General features: G+C 49.7%; 1 protein-coding gene across 2 annotated transcripts in view; it reads right to left on the bottom strand.

Annotated features, from left to right (window-relative positions):
• PDE6D (phosphodiesterase 6D) overlaps positions 1-12,231 on the bottom strand; it is a 34,087-nt gene that overhangs the window by 15,844 nt on the left and 6,012 nt on the right. Inside the window, exon 1 of one of the 2 annotated variants that reach the window (XM_053311783.1) lies at positions 2,663-2,788. The exons of the other annotated variant lie outside the window; for it this stretch is intronic. The gene's annotated coding sequence lies outside the window, so the exon portion shown is untranslated. Of the gene's footprint in view, positions 1-2,662; positions 2,789-12,231 lie in introns of those variants that run through there. 2 annotated transcript variants of the gene reach the window in all.

The following is a 12,231-nucleotide window of genomic DNA, read 5'->3' as shown; positions in this document are numbered from 1 at the left end:
TGGCAGAACTGGGAAGCGGAAAGAGCTGGCTGCAACCAAGAAGAGACAGTTACTCCAGGAAGCTGCAGCAGTTCAGCTGCAAAAATCCAGCTCGATCTCCTCCAGGAGAGCTCAGAGGCCAGAGCAGGTGCAGACTGTTGCCAGAGAGGAAGACACAGGAGGTGCATAGCCGCTTTACAGCATCAGCGCAGAACAAGGAGTGTGATGCTCTTGCCAGGTATGATTCATCTAGATCACGGGTTCTAAGGAGAACCCACGACCTAGATGAACAGATGATGGGTAAGCACAGAGCGCCACACTCCTTGTCCTAGTCCAATGACATCTGGCGATCCGAGATGGAAAAGCTCTGCATCCATCTCTCCTGTTCCGCCCCTCTGACACCACCGGCAGCCAGCAGTTCTGCCGCTTAGCACAGGGAGAGGGAAGGTGAGAAAGCAAAGCCCTTTCCCTCAGCCTGCCTGGCTCAGCTGCACTCTTCCTTCTTGGGACTCTAGCGGTAGCCAGGGTCCGAACTCTCCAGGGGAGAAAGAGGCTCTTCAGCCCGACTTCCCCCAATTCTCCTTCCTCTCTAATGTGCAACACTGTATATTGTAACAAATTAGACCGTTTCTGATTTTTGCACTGGGCATACCAACTACGGGTACTTTATACACAGTCCTATTCAGGGCAGGGACACTATTTTCCAGGCAAGTTGGACATGTACTTTGCCGCCTCCTCCAACCACTTCACAGACAACCCAGTTTTACAGTGGAAGTGGTCACCACCGACAGCTTCAGCGAGGGCTTGAGGCGAAGGTCTGTAACTCAGCAGCAGAGCACCTGCTTTGGATGCAAAAGGTCCCAGGTGCTGTCCCTGGCAGCACCTCCAGGTAGGTTTTTTTTTTGGGGGGGGGGGGAACCCGGCCTGAAACTCTGCAGGGCTGCTGCTGCCACCAGTCAGTGCCGATAATACTGACCTAAATGGACCGAGGGTTTGACGCAACAGAAAGCAGATCCAGAGGTTCTTGGGCTCTGGGCACAACACCCAGAGAGTGACTGAATATCTTCCGATTTGAGAAGGTTTCCCTTGCAAGCTATGGGCCAACTTTTCACCACATGTTAAATCAAGGAATGGCAAGTCCACCAGGGGGCAGATAAAGCTGCCCCAGGTGAGGTACTCGTTGGTCAACCTTGGCCTAAAGAGGCCAGAACAAGAGAGGCCAGTTCCAGGAGTAGCCAAGGCTGTTGCAGCCAACACAGAGGGTCCTGTGGCAACCTCATTCACGATTTAAGATGGCAGAAGGTTTTGTGGACTTGAGTCCTGTTTGCCAGATGTGTGAAGAGCTGCTTCCAGTCTGCAAATCGACATAATAATCTGTACAGTAATCTTTCAGACCCAGTAATCAGTGGGTCTGAAAGGCCACAAAATGTCAGGGGTCACAGCGGGTCTGCGGAGCCCAAATGTATACAGAGTAAGAAGAGAGCGACTCATGCACAACTGCAGCAATAATCAGTAATGCTACGGTGATTAGTAACACTATCAGTAAACATGGTTTATTCCATTCAGGTTTTATCAGGACCATGGGTTTCTTTTGCATGATAGGTGCTGTGCTAGTACAGCAAGGCTACAAAGCCAGTATTATCACCAATTACTTCTGCTGTGAATGGGCAAGTGAGCTTATCTTGTATGCATTTCAACTCTACCAGCTCTTAACAGTTTGTGAACATGCCAAGAAATATCCCGATTGTGTGCCATTTCTTGGTCTGTCTTATATCTGTTCAGGAGGACTCTTGGAGCATCTGCCACAGTGGGCCCTGGTCCCACAAAAGGATATGCCACAATAAGCCTATTGATTCTATCGGAAGTGCCACAAGACGGCACACAAGGGTTTTCCTGTGCCGAATTGTGTTATCTCATAGAGGCACACAAACCGGCCCTGTGCCAAATAAGAGACCAAGTCCCTATCTCCCCCAGAAAGGGCAGATCACCACAAACCAAGCCTGCTCCTCTTGTCTGGCACACATCCACAACTTCGGGGCTCGCAGCAAGTACTCATTAAAAAAACCACAACTCCTCCCCCTACTCCTGATCATCAAAGCAAGTATACAACCCCTGCCCAGCATCCTCCGTCAGCTCACCTGGGAGAGACCGCAAGACAGCAAGCCTGGCTCACCAGGGAGAGCTGCTTGTCGCACTTCACAGTGGCATGTTGCTGCCATGGCAATTGGAGCCAGAGGGTGATCTATGTCATACAACAACAACAAAATCATCCGAGTAAAGACGGGCCACATTTCCAAGTCAAGACTGGTCTTCTCTTGCAAGGCCTGGAAATTCAGCCAAATACTGAAGTAAGTGGTTTTAAGACACCCTGTGAGATCTTGACATCTGGAACTGCTTTCCCCCCTGGAAGTGCCAGAAGAGCCTTCTGGGAGCACAACCAAGGAGCAGCAGGGCTGTGGCAGGAATGCTAATTAGCCCGCAAGGATCCACACGGCGGGAGCCGAGCCTGAGCTACTGCAGCAGGGACAAGGGGAGATCGCAGTGCCTTCCCCCAGCTTGGATGTCTGCCCACAGGTACGGGGCCCTTCCGTTGATGTAATGCAGAGAAGTGGGTCAAGGCGGGGACTCTTCACCATGCTAAGCCAGCGCGTGAAAGAGACAGCTCCAAGGGGCTGGAACTCACATGCATTTAACAAGCACCGCCAGTCAACTCCTCACATAATGCTCGATTCCAGAATTACGGGTTTAATCTTGACGAAATTTCACAGTGGACTCACACCGAGACCTGGCAGTCATGCCGCTGCTGCATCTAATGAGCAAAATAAAAATTCAGATCAGCTAGCAGACTGACGGAGGCAAGCACTCCCTGGAAACGTGTGCCAACAAAGGAAGCGGCTTCTATTCGCTGACAAAGCACCCAGGCAGGACAGGCTGCTTCTCTCAGCATAAGCATCCCTAGCTGAACGGCAACATGGGCAGTTCAGGCAAGCGTCTGTGTCCTTTGCACTTAGACATTCTTAATGCTATCCTGGGGGTAGGCAACCTCAGCTCTCCAGCTGCTGCAGAGCTACAATTCCATTCATCCCCAGCTGCAATTTATTGAGTTGCCATTCAGCAACAGCTGGAGTGCCAAGGTTGCCTGCCGCTCCTCGATGCCAACGTCACTCAAGCTCTGCAGCTTGTAGTAATGAAAGCCTAACACTTCTTCGCTTCTCTTGTACAATGGTTTCTGCTGCTGTTCGTCTGGGGGCAAGAGCTTCGCCCTGGCCACTAAAAACCCAACCCAGCCCCTCCTTCGGCTCCTGGAAAAGTCAAGAGCCCAGTCCACATACTTAAAGCCATCAGTTTTATGCATTTGCTTCTCCCACCAACCACACACCTTTGGGCAGATGCCCAGATTACACAGGATGCCCAGTTCTGTGCCTAGTCACGCCAAACACTGCCGCTGTGCCCAAGCTGCCACAAGATCTCAGAATACACAACACTCCATGGAAAACTCACGGGTAACAACATGCAGGGAGCGGACTCTCAGAACGGAAAGGCTCTCTGGGAAGCTACTCCGAGGCACAGCAGTACAAAGGCCAGAGGAACCTCCTTCCCAACAGTCCCTCTCTCTCCAGTTTAAACCAGCGTATGGATAGCCGAAGCTCCACATTGCCCCGGAAACACTTGCCCCTGTATGAAGATCAACCGAGGCCTTGTTCAGGGTGCCCCAAGCACCACAGGTTTGGTGGAAGTTCACCAGTGACAGGGCCAGGAGCAGAGGAAGCCCCTCATGGCCGTGGGATACGCCCCTACCCCCTTGCCAACTGGGGGGGGGGCACATGCATGCCCTAACTACGCCCTCTGCGTCAACATCAGGCATGGGGGCGTGGCCAGTGGTGGGAAAGGGCACTTAGCCTCTTTCCCCGCCAGTCAGTGCTGCGTTCCAGCCTGACTGAGAGCTCTTTCCTCTTTCCCTTGCAAAGCAGAGGAAAGAGCTCCCAGCCAGGCTGAACACAGCACTGGAACACAGACCGGCATCCGAGGTCTGCTGACTAGCAGGCAATTCCTTTCTCTGCCCCACCTCCTCGGGATCAGATGTCACAGCAGGCCTGGGTTACTCTTGCCAAACCAAGATGCTGGTATCCTTGCATCAGGCCCACTGATGTCACAGCCCCACTAGCTGCCACTGGCAGGAATATAGACCTTCCTTATCAAAAGGAACTAAAAAAAAAAAAGAAGAAGAAGAAGTCAGTTTCCTGCAAACACTGCTGCAATACAGCAGACAAAAGGCAAGCCCAAAGGGAGGCATTGCAACACGCACCTCCCGCCCCCTGAAGGCAACAGACACCCCAGTATAAAATACAGTACACAGCATGCAAATCCATCACCACTATTGCTGCACTTGACTAAAGACACAGAGTCACATAATCCACAGCCAAGGAAGGGAAAGAAACAAGCATGGTGAGACCGATACCTCTCCCATCCCACATTCTATCAGTTGCGGGCTGCAGAACCCCAAATATCCGGGCGAGGAGGCTCAGCAGTCCTGGGACTATGTATTCACGCCCAATTACCAACAGCTGGCACACCTCCCCACATCCCCAGCCCCCATATCTAGATGATCAGAGATGTCATCACTGCCCAGATACAAGTTCTGCTACTGAGATGGATTTCAGTTGTCACAGATCTCTCCACAAAATAGCTTATCTCCCCGCAAAATGGCCACTTTCTGCATACAATAGCGGCACTCAAGCCTTCACCGACCACTGTAGGGAGTCCAATCAATGGTACTTCCTTTCCAGTAGGGAGCTCAGACCTTCAGCAACAGCAAAGAGTAAATCTTTGTCAGTTCAGTTCAAGGTTTATTGCAGTCTATGACCAGCACAACAAGGAAATAGAATAGAACACATAACACCGTTATAAAAACATAATACCACTTATATCACAATACCCTAGGGTATACTACTGAAACCACCAAAAGCCTCCCAATCTTAAGGAGAGAGTGTAAATCTTTGTCCAGCAAGGCATAACAACTTCTTCACCCAGTCAACAGAAGCTCTAGGTGTTTTAAGCAGACTTCTCTTTTCTTTATATCTGCAGTTTACTTCTGGAAAAACATACACTAGGATAGATGGAACAAATGGCACAGAAAAAACTTGAGGAAAGATTATGGCACCTAGAGCCCGATGGCAGCAGCAACCCACTGAAGCCATTTAGACACCCACTTGCAGAAGGGAACTGGTGGTTTTGGACTGTGGGCCCCCCACCCCACCCCCCTTGCTGCCCACAAAGTGCTACGAAGGCCTGCCTCTCTTGACCCCATTTCTCGATCTGCTCCCATGTCTCAGTGGCCTCTGTTTCCCATGCCAGCTAGCCGCTTGGCTCACAGCGGAGTGCCTCTGCTCAGTTCTTTGGAGGAAAGGCAGGGGAGGGAGGCAGGGGCTTATCACCTCACCACCACCACCACCTCCTCCTCTAGCTCTGGTGATGCTGAACTGCAGGCTGGCTCAGGGGGGTTTCTCCAGCAGAGCAGTAATGCTGGGCCATCTCAACAGCCTCTTCCGGCTTTAATGGACCAGGGACGAGGCATTTCAAATGGGTGCCTTGCAGCCTGGAGTTGGTGGGAGGGGAAGAGAGAGGCCAGGCAAAGAGAGAATGGGAGGATGATAACAGATGAGCAGAGAAGCGACAACTGTCAGAACCCCCAGTACCAAAAAAAGGCTCACAAACTCCTTGCTATTCAAACAGCAAAGTGCAGTTGTCAACCCATTTGCCGAACAGACACTTCATAACAGTCGGTCAAGATGATATATGTCGGCTCTCAAACTGTACGTGGCACTAGCCTTGCAGATAACCTTCGTTGGCTTCATACCGTTTCCTTGGTATCCCAGGAGGCCTTTGCAAGATGTCAATGCAGCCCTCTTTTCGCAATCAAGGAAGCCAGCTTATCTTGTCCCTAAACTAATGAGGCGCAGAGACCTGTAGCACTTGCAAATTTAATGCTGCAGGTGTAAGCATTTGTGTGGGGGGGAAACGATACAGCAGCAGCTAGACTGAGCTTCCAAAAGGTGACAGAGCTCGCTAAAGTAATTAACCAGCCGCTGTCAGCTGTTTCTGGTGCCAGGCCAACCCTGCCGCCTTACACATTCCCGAACAGCGAGGCCTTTTGTTCCGTGTACCAGAAGCAGAGAGTTGTGAAGGAAACTAGAGCACTCCAGACAGTCCCCACTGCATTTCCCTGGAGGCAGAAAACCCCCACTTTGCATGATGGAAACTCAGGCCACTTGCCCTAGAGAGGAGTGGTTAAGTCTCAACCCCCCCCCCCCGCCACCCAGCACTCACTGGTTTGCTCCAAGCCCCACCACACAAAGCAAGCTTTGGCATGTAGGAATCACAGCCACAAGTGAGAAGGCAGGTGTGGGCATCATCATCATGATGAACTATATTTATATGCTGCTTTTCCACAGAAAAAGTTCTCAAACCATCTTATTTCTTTTTCATAGGAGGAGGAGGAAGATAGTTGCTAAAAGGCTCATAATCCAGGCAGACACTTGAAAGACACTGTGCTGGGGTAGAACAGAAGAACTGCTCTTCTCCTGCTCAACAGAAGAGAGTCGCCACGCAAAAAGGTGCCTCTTGGCCCAGTTAACTGCATGCAAGAGGGACAGCAGCGCTCACCTGAATGGGCTCACAGGCGCTGTTCTGCTTGCCCCGCGTCCCACAGAGAACCACAAAGGACTCCAATTTGAGCAAGCATTCTTCAGCACGGCCCTCAGCATCATTCATTCTCTCTATGCTGCTTCAGCAGGGATCTTGTTGACAGTATTAGTAACACAGACCGCAAGCATGCCCACTGCAAAGCAGCTTTGAGAAAGGGCATCTACATTTTTACTGCACCACAAGCTTGATCCAATTTGATACTCCTTTGGGAAGTTAGCTCTATATAGCCTACAGCAGTGATCTACACTATTGGGGGGGGGCACTTTGGCAAATAAATCTTCAACATGAGAGCCAGTTCCCACGGTGCTGACCTCCACATAGTGCTGCACTTCTCAGTGCTGCGAGGGCCCTTTAAGAGATATGGCACCCTCTCTGAAGAGCTCGAGGAGGAAAGTCCTGGCAAGGGCTCCATCTCCCAGCCCTCTCTGTAGGCCTTCCATCTCCCTTAAAGGAGCTATCCAGCACTGGGCAAAGCACAGCACAGCGAGAATGGTCAACCAGATGGGACCACACAAAGAGCATAAGAGGATCTGAAACAAAGAATCCAGAACATTACCCAACAGATCCAATGATACAATTGGGGGGAAAGGAGTGAATATATAAATGTAGACTTTTATAGGAGATGCTGCCAGGGAGGGAACCTGGAACCTTCTGCTCTTCCCAGAGCAGCTCCATCCCCTACAAAGGGGAATATCTTACAGTGCTCACACTTCTAGTCTCCCTTTCATATGCAACCAGGGCAGACCTTGCTTAGCTAAGGGGATAGGTCATGCTTGTGACCACAAGACCAGCTCTCCTCTTCAGCACTCGGTGATAAGCTGTTCTGAACTACTTTGTCAAGTGTCCATATGAGTTCATCTTGTCTCCCATGAACGGTGTTCCCTCTAGCAGGGATTTCCAGATGAAGTTGACTTCAGCTCCCAACATCCACAGTGGCATTGGCCTTTGGCTTGGGACAATGGGGGTTGTAGTCAACCACATCAGGGAATCCCTTTTAGAGGGAACACTGCCCATAAATATCAATCAAATCTTCACTGAAACTTAAAGGTCATGTTGGAAAAGACATTTGAAGAAATGAAATAAATCTTCACAAGGAACCTCAAATCTTCTCCTATGATGCAACACACATTTTTCGACAACTTTACTCTTCAAAAGTCTGAGTATCTTATCAATGGGGTGCTGTTGTAACATCTCTTATGGACTACATTGTTCTTTTTTTAATCAAAGGTCATTTAATGCATTTTATGTTTTGTTAGCATTTCTGCCTCGCATAATCCATCATTATCACTATGTTTATATGACTTTATAATTTACAATATAGTTTACATTTATATATTCCTTCCTTATGTCCTTTCCCCCAATTGTATCACTGTATCTGTTGGGTTGTGTTTTGGATTTTCAACTCTGGATGGTGCCAGGGGACTGGAGCTTCACACAGACCCAACATGCAATTAGTCAGGAAGCCACTCAGGGTTGATGGGGGCCTCCACTGCCCCGCCCCCCCCCCCCCGTCTACTGGCCTACAGGATCCACAAGTCAAGTCAAGTGCTAGCCTGTGCACCTCTCTCCCCTTCACCTCGACTCTACACAAGGCAGATTGTACACAAAGCAACCTGAAGCAGATTGCAGGTAAGCAGTGATAGCAGCAAAAGTGTGTTGAAAAAAAGCTAATCCAGCCTTGCAAGTAATCCTTGGAGGGTGGCTGCCCACTGCCCTGCGGCTCTCTACATGTGCTGGAGAAGCACAGGGTGGTGGGTTCTCTGCCATGCCTTGACACCTTCATTTCTGCAACTCAGGGTTAAAGGATCAGAGAAAGGGACGGAGCGGGAGCCAATTATGATGATTATGAGGGAAGGAAGGATCAAATAAAGAACACAGGAAGCTGCCATATACCAAGTCAGACCATTGGTCTATCTAGTTCAGTATTGTCTTCACAGACTGGCAGCGGCTTCTCCAAGGTTGCAGGCAGGAATCTCTCTCAGCCCTCTCTTGGAGATGCTTCCAGGGAGGGAACTTGGAACCTTCTGCTCTTCCCAGAGCGGCTCCATCCCCTGAGGGGGAGATCTTCCAGTGCTCACACTTCTAGTCTCCCATTCAAATGCAGCCAGGGCGGACCCTGCTTAGCTAAGGGGACAGGTCATGCTTTCTACCACAAGACCAGCTCTCCTCTCCTGGCAACAGCAGGAGATGAAGCCCACACTGGGCCCAAATGAAAGGAAGAGGGACTAAGAGAAGCCTACCAAGAGGCAAAGCTCAGAAGCCCCCCAAGTGCTACCCACCCCCACCCCACTCCGGTCACGGAGCCTTTTCTGAAGCCTCCCTGCAGCACTGCACAGAGCACCTCGACTGTGTGGCCTCAGATCTCCTCTTTAGCAGAGCAACTCAAGGGAGCAACTCTGTGCTCAGTCCCAAGGGCAAAGAATCGGCTTAATCCAGTTTTTGCTAATATTTTGGGAAACAGCATTATCTACTTTATTTACCAAGCGTGCACTCATAGCAATCATCAGAAACCTTTCGGCCAGGCACTTTAGTGGACGACTTATGTCAGATTAAAGGCTCAGCTTTGCTGTGAGCTGCTCTTTCGGATGGGCTTGTCTTGAATTCAGCTGCAGAGTGGATCCTCTTCCTCTCAAAAGGAAAAAAAAACACCAATTTGTTCATTTAAAGGGCACAACCCTGCAGAGGTCTGCAAGTCCCCTTGAGCAGTTAGCATAGGAAGCTGCCTTATACTGAGTCAAACCGTCAGTCTATCTAGCTCTGTGTTGTCTTCACAGACTGGCAGCGGCTTCTCCAAGGTAGCAGTCTCTCTCAGCCTTATCTTGGAGATGCTACCCATGGCTCCCTGGAGCCCAGGACTGGTCACTGCTCCACAGTGTCGCGCAAGTTTCGCAAACGTCTGAGAGCTCAGAGATAACCAACACTCTCTGCTGTATCACACTTAGGTGATTGTCAACATTTCCCCATCCACATCCAAAAAGGGAAGGAAACATACATCTGTTCTGGAGATACAACAGACTATTGCAGATATTCACAGAATCCATTCTGAGCCAGTGTCCTAGTGGCCAAGGGCCAAAACAAGCTGGACAGTAGCACAACCCAAACAAGTCCTATCCGGGCTCAGGGAGGATTTAAAGCATATTAAGGATGGGCAGAATGGTGGCCACAAGCCCCTCTCCCCAAAGCCACTCTTCTCTAGCCAGTTTCACCTGCCAGGAGTTACTTCCAGTCTCGGCACACCACCCACCAAGAAAAGCACAGCTGGGGAGAGGGATTTCCAGAGAGAGAGAGCGCAGAGGTGGGCAAAGAGTCATACCCCTTTCCTGCCCACCCATCCTGTGCTTTAAATCCCACCCTCTATCCTTGACTTTGTAGAGATTCAGCAGCAACACGCTGGTCTGCTGCTGTCACATATCCTTTTGCCCTGATGCAGGGATTGGCAAAGTCGCTGGGTCAGGCATTCAGCAAGCCACTCTTGCTGCCTTAGCACTCCCACCCACTCGGCACTGGGAGAGCAGCAGCAGGCCATAGTAGTGACCTACTTTTAAGGGATTGTTGTAAGGATCACAAGATAATGTATGGGCAGTGCTCTGGGCACTCTAAGGCACTCTGTCAATGACAAGCACAAGCAAGTGGTTTTCAAATTTGGGTCCCCAGATGTGGCTGGACTACAACGCCCATCATGGCCTTTGGCCATTGTGGCTGGGGATGATGGGAGTTGAAGTCCAACCACATCTGGGGACCCAAATTTGAAAACCACTGTAGAAGGGACCAGTGTTCCCTCTAACAGGGCTTCGCAGATGTTGTTGACTACAACTCCAGTAATTCCCAGCCAAAGGCCATTGCAGCTGGGAATGCTGGGAGCTGTAGTCAACATCTGGGAAGCCCTGTTAGAGGGAACACTGGAAGTAACGGACGTCCAAAGCGTTCCTCAGTCAAGTCAAAGGGGCTCTGGTGACTTGCAAAGTTAAACTCAAGCATAAGCGGCTGCCTGCCTGGGGCTGCTGGCTGAGCAGCTCCCATTCAACTGCCAGCCTTGCTTATCATCAGTAGCTCACACAGTTTACGACGGCTATATTTCAAAATTACAGACAAGAGTTTCACTTAGGATGGAGCAGAAGCCTTCAGGATGACACGTTTGCAAGCCGACTATGGGCGGACTCCCATCCCATATCCAGGCAACCATCATGGAATACCAGACAGGGTGGGCATCTGTCTGGAAAGGGTTATGCTAGAATGCAAAATCCACCCAGATTTCACAAGGAAGATCTAGAGTAGGAAGAAGCGTAAGGGGCCTAGAGGCCGTTTTATCACACATGGAACCAGGGGTGCAGTAATCTTTTTCTTACCACTTGGGATACAAGTGACTGAGTTTTCCCAGGTGAGAGCACACTCCCCAGGGTAGCAACAAGGCCATCAGTAAGGACTTCTAATAACCTGGTGATGGATTATGCATTCCAATGCAACCTCCTTCATGTGGATTCCTCTAAAAAAGGAGGGGTTCTCAACCTTGGAACTCCAGATGTTGTTGGACTCTTCCTCACGTCATTCCCAGCCACAGGAAGAGATGATGGGAGCCATGTTCCCTCTAACAGGGATTCCTAGATGTTGTTCACTACAACTCCCAGCATCCCCAGGTGCAATGGCCTTTGGCTGGGGATTATGAGAGTTGTAGTCCACAACACTTGCGAATTCCTGTTAGAGGGAACACTGGATCCAAAGGAGAACCCCTGCTCTAAGGAGCCCATAAGCTGCTCTGCTGCAATGCGAAATGCCTTCAGGCTTCATTCTTACAAGGACACATTTCTAGTCCTGAGGGATGTGGGCGATAAGAGAAGATGTGGACAATTCCTACAGAAGCCAGATGGGATTTTGAGGAGCCTCTCACTCATAGGGATGGTGCTGCCATTGTATTTTAGAGAGCTCTTGCTCTCCCTTCTTCTGCTATCATTCTAAGTCAGGCCTTGGCAGATTTGGATTATTATACTCAGTGACAAACATGGTGATGGGGGAAAGAGGGTAAATGGGTTTCTCTTTGTCCTGTTTACAAGCAACATACTTAGAAAAGAAGAAGGGCTGCCTGGGACAAACTGAGTTTTTTAGTAAAATATTCACCTCTGAATATCCTCCTAGTCTAGGAGGAACCACATTTAAATTTCTAGATGCCATGGCTCTCTCGCGCCTGGGATTTGTCAAGCCCTATTTTACATACCTACAGTTTCTATGCCTTTCACTCTATGCTCTCTGTAACGTTAGTCTTTGCCAAAATAATATCAAGCCCCTTAAAAACCTGAATCTATCATTACATTCTAAAATGTATAATTTATTCCAAGAGCCAAATCAAACTTTTCTTAGCAGAGAGCTCATGAGGCTCAGAATATCAAGCTACACCTGTCAGCAATTTAGAAGATTTTAAAAAAAAATCAGGAATCAACAACTTGGTCCATAATTAGGAGGACAATGCTGGATAGAGATCATGACCTGGAGGCCGACTGCTAAAATTATTAATATAAACTAGCTGGGCCAGGCTACCTAGCTATGCCCAACTCT

Source organism: Hemicordylus capensis, chromosome 3 (genome assembly GCF_027244095.1).
Source record: "Hemicordylus capensis ecotype Gifberg chromosome 3, rHemCap1.1.pri, whole genome shotgun sequence".
NCBI classification, from domain to species: domain Eukaryota; kingdom Metazoa; phylum Chordata; class Lepidosauria; order Squamata; family Cordylidae; genus Hemicordylus; species Hemicordylus capensis.
Note: the sequence above shows the minus strand (reverse complement) of the source record. Positions and strands in the feature narration are given on the sequence as shown.